The sequence below is a fragment of the Hylaeus volcanicus genome, chromosome 2 (assembly GCF_026283585.1).
Source record: "Hylaeus volcanicus isolate JK05 chromosome 2, UHH_iyHylVolc1.0_haploid, whole genome shotgun sequence".
NCBI lineage: Eukaryota > Metazoa > Arthropoda > Insecta > Hymenoptera > Colletidae > Hylaeus > Hylaeus volcanicus.
Window position 1 is genome coordinate 31,571,779 of NC_071977.1, and position 15,253 is coordinate 31,587,031.

At 45.7% G+C, this 15,253-nt stretch overlaps 1 protein-coding gene across 2 annotated transcripts in view; it reads left to right on the forward strand.

The window, feature by feature from the left end:
- Positions 1–3,928: 3,928 nt before the first annotated feature.
- Positions 3,929–15,253, forward strand: part of LOC128872417 (proline-rich transmembrane protein 4) — a 40,716-nt gene continuing 29,391 nt past the window's right edge. The window contains exons 1-2 of one of the 2 annotated variants that reach the window (XM_054115073.1): positions 3,929–5,280; positions 14,159–14,245. The gene's annotated coding sequence lies outside the window, so the exon portion shown is untranslated. The remainder of the gene's footprint in view (positions 5,281–14,158; positions 14,246–15,253) is intronic. The other variant, XM_054115074.1, reaches the window with a different exon arrangement.

Consider the following 15,253-nt stretch of genomic DNA (forward strand, 5'->3'; position numbering starts at 1 on the left):
GCGCCCCCCATCCCGGACGAGCCCCCATATGTAGGAGTCTAAACGAAAAATAAGGCACGAGGATTCGAAGCCACGATCCTCGGATCCACCGTCGACCGCTTTACCTACGCGACCAATCTCGTACCCTACGTTTCGTGTTCCTATTTGACTCCTTATTGTTGGGTATGGGAGGCGCGGATACTACAATTTCGTCGGTTTTAGTGCAGTGACGGGCACCCTGTTATCGAACGAAAATGTCGCAGCAAGGAGAGAGAAAGAGGGACGGCGATGTAAAAAGGGGGTTGAGGAAGTAGACGCGTATACCCGCGAGAAAGAGCAAGGAGGAAATACTGGGCGAGTCTCCTGCCGGCGAAACTGGCGCGATTCCAATGAAACGGCGAAAGAAAGAGAGGAACGGTGATACAACGTCGCGACACAAAACGGGTCCAGTCATTCTCGAAATAGGCGGCTGGAATGTCAGTTCTCGGTAGCTGAAAGATACTCTCTTCTCTGTATCTGTCCGAGGGTCGCCTCTCGTCTCCTCGTTCCCTCTTCCCAGCCAGGGCCGGCATCGTGTAAACCATCCGCGAAACAGTCAAAATTAACAAGGAATTCGTAGTTCATTTCCATATTAATTTCAACTCTTTTCGCCTCTACGAAGACGAGACAAAAATGTTCTGAAACAGGAACATCCATGTGAAATTGAGACGAACTTTTAAACGACACTTGAAAATTACTCGTACGAAAACTCACCAAACGTCTGCCTCGACGAAAAACTCGATCTACGTTTATTCTCGATCTTCAATTTGGCCTACAGATTAGAAGCGATCGGATATATTGTAGCGCAGAACAAGGGGGCACTGGTGAAGCCAGCGTCGGCACTGTTCTCGATTCCGTTCTTTATAATGCGAGACGGAGGAAGGAAAGGCCACCCATGTCTAGGCCACGATCGTGGAAGACGCTGCGAGCAGAGCCCAGTGGGGCACAAAGGACGAGAAATGACAAGCACGACAAGACCGGGCCACCGAGAAAGATACCGATGGCATTTAATAGCTTTACCTCGGAACGTTTTAGATAATGACTGGGGTGGACCTCCGAGTGGCTTCTTTCGTTTGATTCCGTCAGTAGAACCGCTTCTACCGTCGCTCGAACAGAGAACGAGAGACGAGAGGGAGAAAAACCGGGCGGACGGATAGATGAAAAGGAAGACGCTGCACGGTGGATGGGCAGATGGAGGTGAAGCGGCGGCGTACCGGAATGATTGATGCAGTTCTTTTGTACGAGCTTCTATGAGAAAAGCAACACGAGCGAAAAAGCAAAATTAATTGCACGCGGCGTTAAACAGACGACGAAAACAAGCCGCGCGAGCGTTGAATTTTTCCTCCTTTCGAGACGCCCCGCTTGAAATATGAACAAATTTCTCGACGCCGAGATACGCCGGGCGTCCGTTTAGGTGATAATTTCGCACGACGTACGCGATCAAGTCGCGCCAGTCGGGAGTAAACAATTTTCGAATCAGGCATCGTCCTCCCAACGGAACTAAAGAAGAAAATGGCTAAACGTTAATTTTTTAAATAATTTCCGAATCCAACGAATTAACGACAATCTAACGGTCGTTGAACGATAAACTCTCTCGAGTCTCTCGCGAACCGCGAGATCGATCATATTTTTTTTTCAATCGGTTGAAACGTTACTATGCCACGAATTTGTTTCGAAGAAGATAGAAATAAATAAAATTTTCGAGTATAATGTGTGCCCCGAGCACAAGAATAAATTTGTCAGGGAAAATGCCCGTTTAGCAATATTGGTTTCATTTCGGGATACTTTCCACGCGTTTATGAATCCAGCAGGCCAACCGGAAAACTCGTCCAAGTGAGAAGCGTAGCGTTTAAATGTGAGAGAGAGAAAGAGAGGGGGGGGGGGGGGTGGAACAAAACACAAAAAAAAAGCCGTGCAGAGGAAATGTTTTTCGCATTCGTTTAAATTGAAACGCGGCGAAGCGCCGGTATCTGAGCGTCGAAAGCACCGCGGAACGTTTGTGTTCGCAATAGCGACCAGGCAAATTTGTTTCGTACGCGTGAATTTTCTTTCTCCTCGTCGAGTCAAAAGTGTATCGTGCACGCTAAATTTCCGTTCGCTGGGAATCTTTGTTTGCTCGTCGATCCATCTCGTTTCTAATTTTTCCGTTTCATTGGAGAAGGAAACGTCTTTCTCCTTGAAGTGAAATCGTTCTCGCTAGAACGTCGTTGTTCCATCGTACCCGTGGCGTTATCCGTTGGAGACACGATGGAAAACGCGAAATTCGAGCGTTAGTAATTCCAAGAACCAGAAAGCAAAGTTATATGTTTATCGTGTAATCGGCAGCCTCGAGTATCGAAAGTCGCGAGCAATCTATCGTGCTCGCAACACCGTGTGGCTCTCCCTTGAACGACAAAAACGTAATACCACGTGACGTACGATTTCAGCTCTCGGCGACAAAAAATGCGACGCGCTACGTGTTCCGGCGCGACTCGCCGCGACGAAAAGGTTTCCAGGATAGTAGTTACCACCATTGCGCCACGAATCTAAAAAACCGAGCGCTACGTGATTCCAAGTGTCGCCAGAGCAGGATAGCATTAGGTAATCTGTTTATTGGAAATCCTGTACCGTAAACTGTATCAGATTTCGTAAACGAGTAGTATTCCCTCGATATAACGGCACGGATCGTCCTCGACCTAGTTCGAGAATTAGACTGAAGAGAACGGACAAAAAAATGTTTGTTTTAAACGCATTTTTTCTACTTGAAGCGTTGTGTCTTTATCATACGATGCATAGGTCACGATACTTGGAACGATAAAGCGAGCAGCCAGTGATTGAATGTATTTCGTTTCACTCGCGAACATCGGTTCCATGTAAAAGAGAAGAATCGCGTAGTTGTCGCAACATGATAACGAGTGTTTTCGTCTGTTTACGGCCAACCTGGTAGGCAAGTAAACATAACCATTTATGTCCGTGGAAATATCCGCGCCATCTGGCGTATTTCCATTTCGCCGAGCAATTTTATCGAAACGTTAATGGAACCGCTAATGACTCTCAGGAACAGTTAACCGAGAAGGATTGGATTTAAATTCGTGATGAATGTATAAATATCGTCGTTGATATCGCACTGTTGCTCTTTCGTCCACTCGTTGGGAGGATGTCTGGCATCGGCCGACGAGTCGAATTACCAGACGCGATGCAGGTCGAGGGAAAGGTCGAACGTTTCGCTGCATAATTTCGAGACAAGCAAAATCGCCGAGTGCACACACTCGATATTATCTTGCCGTGACCGATACCATCAACCTGTGGCGGCACTCCACGTGCTGGACACCTCGACCTGCACGCATAAACTTTCTATTCGTACGAGGCTCTGGAACGTTCTGCCGCGTCGCGATACGAATCGTCCCTTCTGCCACGAAGGATTTCGTTTGTGCATCGAAATCGAATAGGTTGCCGATACAAAGTACACGTGTAGCCAATATCTGTAGCCAATAATGTACGTAACCAGCGTAACGAGCAACAAATTACGGTATCAATTGACGCGTTACTTTTAAAACTCGTATTTAATATTAATTAATACATTGTTTAACCGCAAACAAATAACATCGAACGCGATTTACGTGTCTCTCATTTGGAAACTGTACACTTAATGCTCGATGCGATTTATTTGCGCAGCGTTTTATCGGCGGCTAGTTTCGCACGTGCGCGTTTATCCTTTTATTTTTTCTCGTTCTAATTTACGAGTTCCCTTGGGTGATTTCTAGCTGCGAAACGGATCGATTGCAGGATTTAAGGGCCGAATCCACCGAACGACATCGAGCAAACTTTGAAATATGAACATTAATCTATTTTTCGACGCGGTTGCCGCGCTTCGTGATTTCTCAGTCCGGACATTAACTCTCCGTTCTAGTTTATACATTTTCTACTTATTCTGCTTTAAGAAATACAAATGACGGCACAGTGTAAAGTGTAATACAACAAGCCAATTACTACCGAGCTAATTTCACCCATGTATTCAAACGTTTAAACGTTACTCGACTATCGTCGTTCCTTTTCTTCGATTCAGTTTCTTCGATATCCTGTGAAAATTTTGTCCGTAAACGCGGAATTACTGCAGCTCGTCGGTGAGCGAGTAAATTCGCGAGAGGCCGTCTAGTTGCGAGCGTAAGTGCTGCTTCCACGTTGCACGGCGGATTGCTGAGCTGCAATTGAGTACCACTTCAATGTGCTTACACTCGCGAGTATTATACGTACAATGCATCGCTGCAATTATCGTTATATAGGACCTCCTATCGCCATATAGGACCACAAAGAGCACTTCGTTTATTTAATCAGTTCGACGCATTTGTTCCCCGCGAAATTGGAAACCCCTCCGCCTGTTCTCGTCATATCCATCTCTCTATTTTTATATATCATCTCGCTCTGTCTCTTATTTAAAAATTCTTGTTCGTTTAAACGGACTAACACGTGCGCCGCAAGAAACATTTGATATTTTCTTCTAACAAAACAAAAACCAAAAAAAAAGATACTATTCGAATCGAGCAACCTCCTCCTCTTCGAAGTCGGTTAAAAATTAGATTTTTGTTGAAATTTTTCAAAAAGTTATTTTGCTGTTAAGTAGGATTCTGATTCCGTTTGCCGAGATTCTTCTAAAAAAAACTTTCGACTATTCTCGTAGAATTAATAAAGTTGATTCTGTCAAGAGCGAAGTACTATGTCACGTGGTCCGTTCCCCCACTCCGCGGCCGAAGCGAGGAGAGACGCCAGTTGTCGGCAGAGCGTAGAGGATAGCAGATCTTCCCGTCTGCGCTGTCGCGGAGCGCGCATCCCAATGGGATCGAGGTGGGGGAAGCTCTTGGGCACACGTGCCGGTCCGTGGCCGCGTCTGGTGTATACATCGAACGTTCGTCAGTTTTGATATCGACTATCGGCGACAATAGAAGCTATTTTCAACTTTTCGGACATAAAAGCGTCTCGACGCTGATCGAAACAGAACAAAGGCGCGCTATTTCGGACGCGCTCTCGTGTTCTTCTTGTTCCCTTTCTAATCACTACGACGATGCGACATTTTCATCCGAAGCGCCGAGTAATTCGCGAGGAAAGAGAAGGATTTTTTTCGTAACCCGAGACACGACGACGCGAAGAAAAATAGCACCGCGGAGACAATAGTGCGTGACGTGTACCTCGAAAGTGAAGCGAAGTGATAGATCCTCCTTTGCTGTCCGAGTCATCGAAGGAATAGCGTCGACGATCGTCCAGCCTGTCGCGATGCACAACGACAAAGTAATTGATAATATCAAGCGGATAAGTCGCTAAAATTACGATCACGCGTATCGTTGCTTTTATATCGTCGAGTTTAAACGGGGAACATGTTTCAACGAATGAATGGAAAACAAATTTTAACCGATTCGATCAGGGAATCGCGTTTCTCTCTTTATCTCTCGTTTGCGCGTCAAATATCTCCTGGAAAAAAATCGAGTCGCGCATGTCGCGGCGTGTAATCAAATGTATGAAGCATTGTAGAGGCATGGAATTTTTATGCAAAAAAGATTCATTTCGTTCGGATAACCATCGGCAGTCACGGTTTATCGTTTAAAGAACAATTCTCGATTAATCCCTTCGAAACGCACGCGGCGTCACTAACGAAAAATAACGTTGACGTAAAAAAAGAGAGGCACGAGGAAAGAGTACACCAGAGAGGGAAAACTCTCGAAAACCTGATTATCCGACCCAGTTAGGTTAAGGCGAGAGAAGCCAGACGCCATCGACCTATATCGACCCTCGCGTCGTCACGGTGAAATAATAAGGTGAAATAAAAATTGCCGTTTATTCGAATCGCGTAAAACAAGTGCGACATTCAGCACTAAATCCACCTCGTCGATTCGACTTTCGATCGATTTTACTAAAATTTTGAAGGACAGTTGTTGTAATAGAGAATTAATTTGATCGACAAAGTACTTTCTTTCTGTTCCTTTTAACTATAATCCTACGGTAGTTTTGGTGTTAAAGTTATTAGGTTTAGTTGAGTCGAGTTTTTTTTATTTAAGGAGTAACTCTATGGTACAGATACATGCGTGCTTGCTTCGTCGCCGTCATTTTGTACTAAAAGTATAATACAATAATTTTTGTTTATACTTCGATATGTGTTAAATAAACCCAGTAAAAAGGGTCCCTTTAGGTTCCTATTCTTTTTGCGATACCCTCAAAATTAACGATCAAAGATAGGCCTTTTTTCACTCAATTCTCATTTCGCGCTACTACGTGTACAGTTACATAGCGTTATACATTTGTTCTTCTATCATTAGGTTTATACTTTTAAACGTATCTTCAAGTACCTGAAATTAATATAATTTTTTCTTCTTCTATATACTATGCGTATTACAAATTACAAATTCAAACATCTCGTATAATCTGAAGATAAAGAAATAAGAAAATAGAAGGTTCGAAAAAGTTGTTAGATTACGTAGGACAGCCTTTTGCGGTTATAGTTTGCACGTTGTAAAGAGCAGTTCAGTCGATAAAGAGAGAAAGAAAGAAAGCTGTAACGGCGCGTGAGAGAGCCCCGAACGGTATGTAATCGCAGGAGTGAGTGCACAGGTAGGGGCTGGAACTCATAAGTATCTTTCTCGCATGTGCGTCGACGTCTGAGGGTGCAAAACTGTATATAAGACGGAGCGGCTTCGCTTTGTGCGTACCTTTGACGCGCTCCTGCAATTAGAACGACCCCCCATCCCCGTACTCATTTCGGCGTTCTTACGAACGAACGAAAGAGCGGTACGAAAAGCGGAACGCCTCGTCGCGAGAGCGATGGAAACGATGAGAAACCATTTCGCGTAAAAGGCAGACGTCTGGGCTGAAAACGTATCCGGCTCGACGGAATCGCGACGCGTACACGTGGAACCGCGGTCGAACCTAACCTCGACCCTTTCGTCTCCGCATCCAAATGCAGGGAATATTATTTATTCTTTTTTTTTTCCCGTGCACGTCCGTCGATTCTTCTGGCGCGTAAAATTGCGAGATTCGCGTCGCATCGGGCGTGGAGAAATTAATTCGCGAAACGATGGATTTTCAAAAGACGCGACGTCGATGCGTGGATTCGGTTGCGCGCGAAATCCATGAAAACTCGGAACAATGTTCGGGAACAAAAGGGAAGTAATCTGATCCCCGCCACCGAATGAAAAGTACCGTTGTTTATGCAAACGTGACCTCGATACGCATTGATACACGCCGCGAATGTAATTGAAGCATCGCGAGAGCATTCCGGTTCCTTCGGCTTCTCGGCGGATAATTAAAAACGTGACATTGTTCGCGCTTCGCCGTTCGTAAACACGATCGCGCCTGTTAGGCACGGAAAAACTCGTTCGAACGCTCAATTAGTTCTGACGACATCGCGAATATTCTGACATGCGTGTCGTTACTAGTGTAAACACACTATCGTTGAAAAACAGGCGTTTGTTTATTTGAACGAATTCGTCAGAACTCGTCCGAACACGTTTTCGTCCGAATTCGCATTCGTAGTAACCGTTAGCCTTAGCGTTCGAACACCGTGCCACCGAGTACGTTATCGCTTACGATTATTACTAGTGTAAACACACTATCATTGAAAAACAGGCGTTTGTTTATTTGAACGAATTCGTCGGAACTCGTCCGAACACATTTTCGTCCGAATTCGCATTCATAGCAACCGTTAGCCTTAGCGTTCGAACACCGTGCCACCGAGTACGTTATCGCTTACGATTATTACTAGTGTAAACACACTATCATTGAAAAACAGGCGTTTGTTTATTTGAACGAATTCGTCAGAACTCGTCCGAACACATTTTCGTCCGAATTCGCATTCATAGCAACCGTTAGCCTTAGCGTTCGAACGCCGTGCCACCGAGTACGTTATCGCTTACGATTATAAACGTGATACGGGCTTAACGAAATATAATCGTTATTAATAAACACGTGTTGGTATAATTACGGGCGAGGTGAATTTCACGTTTCCGGCACCCGGTATAATTGTCGCGACTCGTTGAAAGAAAAGAAAAGAAAATAATCGAGTCGCCAGGCTCGCGTGTTAAGTTTACATACAAAACAATAACGCACGGAGTACAATGGTGTCCGAATGCTAATGCGAGTCATTGTACGCAAGTTTCTAAAGGAAAGCTGCTGACCGAATGAGAAACTCCTAGAACGGAGAAAACGAGAAGAAAGGGAATTTTGTCGGAGAGGAAAAGAAAACGTCATTCATATTTGCCCCAGCGGACTGAACGAGGTTAATCGAATTAAAGATTAGAGGGTACGATATGCATACAGATTTGTCGTCGAACGACGCTCTCGAGGATTTCTCGATCTCTTTGGCTCGAAGCTTCCTAAGAAAATATTCCACGAGTCCACTCGCTGAGCCCCCTCGACGCGAGCGTTCGGGAACTGGCATATATCTCTTTGCACGTGTCACGATTCGTTCGGTTCGCCAACCTAAAGGGAATTGAAATCTTTTCTATCGATCCTTCTAAAAATTTCATGAGTTTCCAATGACTCCGTCGCCGGATCACCGATCCTAAAGTGTATTTCACCTAATTCCCCGGAGAAGAATTTCATTGGTTTATCGACACGAGTCACTATGTTTGCTTCGAAACCTCCCCAACGATTTCTTTTATCGGCACGATGTAGACACAGTCGCCTCGAGCATGCTCCGTTCTTCAAACGAGACGATAAATATCGGATGATTGCATAAGTTCGTGCCCGATTTCAAAATGAACGTGTGTTAATAAATTTCAAGGAATATAATTTTATTAATCAACCATGTAATCGTCATTCTTTTCTACAATTCAATTTTACATGTTGGTAAACCAAACTAAAAACAAATAATGGAGTTCTGACATCAACGTCTATGTCAATCGACCACGACCTTGTGCAATCATCCAATACAAAGGATTAAAGTTGCGTATCATCAACCGATACTATTTCCTAATATCGTCCACGAGGTATTCCTTATTTTATGAAAAAAAAAAGCGTTCAAGACAGGTAACTAAACTAGATAGAATTGTTCTATCGGATATCGCAACCGAGTCCTAGAATCGTATTAATCCCAGCCGAGTCAATTATATCGGACGCATTACACGCAGTCCGTTTACAGATCGTTATCGGTCCGCAGCTTATCCAGATGCAGAATGTTTTGGTTGTACAGCAGGGATTCTCAACCGGTACTTTACAGCAAATAACGAACGAACCGAATGCATAGCGATTTATTTACGATGATTTGTTCGATCGAAGGTCCATCTAAGATAACTAAAGTTTAGATTTGTTTGCAATATTGCTAACAAAGATAACTAACAAATCGTGATGTTCATCACAAGTGAAAACCGGTTGAGAAACGCTGCCCTGAAGTACAGTAGAACCGATTCCCTTGTATTCACCTGTTCACGTGCACTGTACAGGGTGTCCCAAAAATGTCGGAGCTCTTTGAAAGGGGTGATTCGAAACAAACTTTTCCTCAGCGAAAATGTTGTCCGAGAGTTATTGAAGGAGATATTAACAGATAAACCCTGACCAATCAGAGCGCGAGTAGAATAGGATACGCGCCAGACGGCTCGCGCTCTGATTGGTCGGGGCTTTCTGTTAATATCTCCTTAATATCTCCTTCGATAACCCTCGGACAATATTTTCGCTAAGGAAAAAGTTGCTTCAAATCCCCCCTTTCAATCCTCGCCTCGACCATTTTTGGGACACCCTGTATATCGCGCAATCCGCCAACGGGGAGCCGTGACGCGTTTTCGCGCCTCGCTACTACCGCCCGACAAAGTCATTCGGAGCTGAATGCGCGCAACTACGATTCAACCCAAGTTTTGCAAACGTTCGCGACCGAGAACAGAATATAATTGTTTCTCCTAAAAGGCGCGAAACTTTTATCTCCTCAACGAGCATCGACGTTCCCCCGAGGAAGATTCCTTAGTAGGAAACAAGAAGTTAGACAATCGCCGCTGCAAATGGAAAGCCGTGGCGCGCTGATCGCGACCGAGACTAAAAATTTCAGTTCGCGTACAACTTAAAGTCCGGGTTGTAGTATTCAAGTAGCGCGTCATAGAAGAAGTTCCACGGTAAAGGTTGCCCCGAGGGATTCGTAACGTAGCGATATAACAGTTTCCTCGCGTAAAGGAAAGAAAATTTCGTCCGGATCGAACCGAAGCATTAGGGACAGTTACAGTCGAGACGCACAAATTTCGAATTTTACGTTATTAACGTCGAAGATATTAAGGTGGCCGTGTTTCCAGCGGATCCACTCAGCTGCGTTTAATAAAGAAAGTTGGCGAGGTTCTTGGGTTAGGGTATTTTGTCGCGTGGTTAAGCGGCGAGAAGGGCTACGGTGCGTCTGTCGTTGGTCCGTCGACAGTCGAGTTTGGCCGTCGCCGTTATGGAAGAAATTCCACGGCGAAGCTTCGCGCGAGCCTGCTGGTTAGAATTAAGGGCCCTCGCGCTAACTTCCTGAACTCCCGGGGCCGAGTATCGCCCCGGCTTAATGAAATTCTCCGTCTGGTAGGAAGACTCGGGGAACAAGTTCGCGTCTTTATCGTGAAAACGGCCAAGGAAAGCTGCCAACTCCATTTAGGGGTTGCTATCATTGCGCGGCACAGATATGCTGGCAGGTCGTTACGCCCCGAAGCAGCAGGTATTACTGCACGGCCGAAGAGCGCGTTCGCGACGTTCACGGTGCGCGTGCGATCTATCTTGCCCGGGGGCGTTTGTATAAAGGTAATTTAACGATAAATATATATACAGATGCTGGGAAGCGGGGGAAGGGAAGCGAGAAATACACGGCGTGGGCGGATACGGGGAGGAAAACAGAGACACGGATATCCCCGAGTCGAGCGTTGTAGTCCGTTTAAGAGGTTATACAGCCACCTCGGCGGTGGCAAAACAGCGCGCGCGACACATCTTCGACAATTTTATCCAGGGATACTGTACTTCCAATTGAGATCGTTTGCTTTTTCTACCACGTGTAACAAAACTGATTTAAGGGGCTTGGAACGTCAAAAAATGAAAAACAAAAAAAAAATCAGGTTTATTTTAAATTAAAATTTAAGCGATTCTGGACGGGCCTGTGCCATTAGAATTGAATTTGGAGCACTGGAAGTGGTAACGAAAAAATTGTGATGTTCCAAGCGTCTGCTTGTTAGTAGTACAAGAACGCGTTATGAGAGAGCGCATCGTGAGAGAGCGCATCGCCACACGCAACGACAACATTCTCTTATGCACGTCGATACTAATTAGACCGTGGCGGAAGTGGAGCTGTAACGGAAAAATGTGTACTATTCTTTTTACTAGAAAAATAGTAATTCGCAGAAGAGGGTATACGGTTGCTCGAGAAAAAAGAGGGAGGTAAATTACACCGTAGGCGTCGAGGTAAACAGAGCTATGAATACACTCCGGTCGAGCGTAGCGCGATCTCACAATCTGGAATTGTCTCGAGACAACAAATCAACCGAACAGGATTGCGCTCGCCACACCGTGTCGTTTCGCTAATTCGTGGCCATACTTTCGAGCGACAACAACAACGCGATAAAGCGTGCGTGTCTCGCGTAGCATTTGTCCTCGACGGGGATAAAGGATTACAACCGATCGAGCCAGAAATATGTAAAGTACTTTTGGTTAATATTCATGGAATCGTCATTTCGATTTGTAGCCATTGAGCGTTATAGACGTTTACGCCCCCGTCGTTAATCCATCTTCCCCGGCTCCGGGTTTCATATTCGTTCGCGAACAGAGGGGGAATAACAGCGGGGCAATTGGATGGTAACGTTGCGAGAAAACAAATTGTGCGTCGTGTAGGTGGGAAATTCAACAGGTTGGGAAATAGAAGACCTTAGATCCGTCTGGTTCTAAAATTGAAGCCGCTCGACAGGGGAGAAAGACCCTGCCTTCCTTTCCGCCCCCTTTCTCCCTTCTTTAACCGTTGCCAGTTACTTTTGCTTCGCTTTCCTTTCGTTTCTCGCGTGCTTGTGCAACGACCTTCGATTCCCTCTTCGCGTAGACAAACTTCTGTCTTTAGTCTCCCTCTTCCCATCTCGGTCGACTGATGTCTTTGCTCGTTTCTGCGATCCTTCCTTCTCGTTTCTGTTATCGTTCTCTTTCGCGTGTCCTCCGTCCTTTTTCTCGAGCCATAACTCTCGCACTGTTTACATTTTTTTCCCCGAAGTCACCGTTTCACGCTCGGTGTCTTCATTCTCCTTCCGTACCGTTCTTTCGTCAGCTTGTTGTCATCGGACGCGTTCCCATCGCCCCTTTATCTCGTTTCGACTCTCCTGTTTGACTTTTTTTTTACCCTCTCGTCTGTTATCGAACGCAACAGGAGGGCGCCGTTGCTATCGTTAGGGAAACCAACATTTTTGGTGAAAAATCTGTCGAACACATGCACAGAGAACGATCGAATCTCGTTCGAAAGGTAGAGTCACACCGAGGAACCAAGCGAGGCGTTAAGTAAGGCCTGGACAGCATTTTTTCCTCGTCTCCTTTATAAGCTATCTCGCTTTGCATGATCTTTCAACACGACGACCCTCTACGGGTTGGAACAGTTGGGCACCCCACGGGAGTGCCTCCTACTGGGTATTTCCAACCCCTTCGAGTAGCTCTCGTAACATCGCTAATGCCTATTATATTAAACTCTCGCAACGAAGGGAATATATTTGAGGGCTTTGTTAAGTGCAAACGCACAAAGCCAATTTGGAACGGCGTTTTAATCAAAAGTCGTCATAGTAACCGTTGCGCGTCGTCGGGCCGATTAAAGCGGAACGATCGACAGAAAATGTTTGTGTCCCCAACGTTGATTTACATGGGGCAATTAAGCCACGTACCGAGAGCACTCCGAACAATACCTCCTTCGGTCGCGTTTGAATATTTTTTAATGCGTTTCAAACGTATCTGCATACATTCAGCAAGACTAATTTATTCTCTTTTTCGATTGGTCTCTTTGTACGCGATGTTTTTGTTAACGCGAAACTGTTTGTCCGTCAAGCGTTCCCAAACAACCGCGACCGTGTTTTTCGATGGTAATTCGAGAAACGACGGTTGTTACTCGAACCGTAACAAAGGTGAGCGCTCGAACAAAGATTAATACATAGAAACGGGGGCTGCTCCGGTCTGCGTCTCCGAAACTCGAAAATCCTCGTCTCTGCGGTCTCTTTAGACTCGTTCGAACAAATTTCCATTTACAAAAATAACAATCCTTCGTCGAGGAAGAAAGCGCAGTTTAAAAACCCACCGGCGACAAAAGCTGCAAAATTACGATTAGCCACGGAAACTGTTGAATATCTCCCGTTCCAGAAACACGAAAACTCGATCGAGGGAGGGGTGGAGATTAGGGGGCTCTAATCGCGCAGGAAAATTGCACGTCTAGATCACGGTCGACTAAATATCGAAAGTCTTTAAACGGTCCGGGTTCGTGGAATCGACCGAAATTCCTCGTTAAAATTCGGTTTCCGACCCGGGACTATCAGAAACGGTTACCATAATGCCTGGGTGTTCTCGGGAACGATCCTAGATTTTTATCGGAAGCGTGCTACCAACGCTAGAACAATATCATCGAAAGCAAATTCATAGCTCGTGGGAAAGGAATGCGTGGATCTGCGGAAGAGAGACGGGAGAGGGGGGCGCTGGAGAATTGGAGGACGAGGGGGGCAAAGAAGGGAACGAATAGGAAACGAAGAAGAAGAAGAAGAAGAAGAAGAAGAAGAAGAAACAGCGGTGGCATCGTGCCAACGATCGATTGCAAAGTGTACCAACCGCGCGTGGCTTTGGGTAGAACATCGTGGAAGCAACTCGTAGGGAAAACGCATATATCCGGGGTACACGTCCGCGGCGTGGTCGAGGGGGGTTAATAAAACCTGTCTGCGCTCTGTATGCGCCGCGGATCTAAAGTAAACGCAGTCTGTATGCTTGTACTACGAGACAAATCTACGTATCCGAAGATTTCTTATCTCTTCCTCTTTGTTCTTTTTTATGCTTTTCGTTTTCCGCTCGTTCTTTCCCTGGTTATTAGGTGTCGTCATACCGTAGCCCCGCCACCAACTCATTTTCTCCCCGGCCGTTTTTCTTTCACGATACAGGCCGAAGTTACCGATTAGGCGTGCGTACAACTTCATCGAATATTAATATCGCCGTTCGAACGTTACTTTTACAGGAGCGAGAAGGATTTTATTTCGAAGAGGGCACGCAACGCGATCGAGGACGTTATCACGTATTAACGAATGCTCGACGACTACGCAATGTGAGTTATATTTTATGCTCCAACGAGCGTTTCCGTTGCTTACCGTTCATTTCGATCGAACGTATCAAAATCTCGCAGAGGTAAAATACGCGTGTTCGAATGAATCCGCGCGTAGGTGAATCTTCGTTTGTCTTTTGTTCGTTACCCCGACATCTTTGTCTACATAATATTTTTGCCCGTCTCTGCTCTCCCGACTGTTGCCTGGGTTCCTGTTTCCCGCTTCGCTACCCCGTTACTTCCTCGCCCAGGTCCTCGCCGTTTACCCACCGGCCGACCCCCTCCCCTCGTACCCCCTTTTCCTGTGCCCTCTCCGTTCGTTGTTTTTCTCTTGTTATTATGCCCCGTCCCTTGCGCTCCTCTAGCCCCGAACGTTTTTGTTTCTTTTTCCGCGTGTCGGCCCTCCCGTTGCCTTCTCCGCCATATTCTCTCGGTGTGTTCGGCGGCCAGAACTTACTACGACGTCCGTAAGCTTTCTGGAAAGATAGGCTTTCGCATTAGAATATTAAGGCCAACTAAGGCGAAAGAGGATCGGGGGCGTGTAACTTCCTGCGTTCACCGACGAAGGGTTGTACTTAGAGCTCGCGCTGCTCGATAAGAAAAATATCGAGTTACATCGAAGCGGCCATAAATTACCGTCGATCAGTCGACTACGAGTTATTATCATATCGATTACGGGCGGATGGTAACGCAAGTTATACCGATCAGCGTAATTAAGAATTTCTTACGGACGATGAGTGGCTTCGGTCGGCGGTCGTGTAATTTATCGAAGGAAAACTACGGCCCGCGGCGATGAGATTTCAATTAACATTCTTGCACGCGTTTACCACCTATCCTTTATCGGGAATTTTCCCTGTACGAGTGTCACTCGAAAACTCGTTACGATGTAAACAATTTTTGAAAAACGATCCTGTCCCGTTATACGCGAAAATCGTAACAACTCCACTCGAGTTTCTTTGTTTCGCGATCGAACCACCCGAGAATACACGTGTCAATTTTGTTAACAGTAAT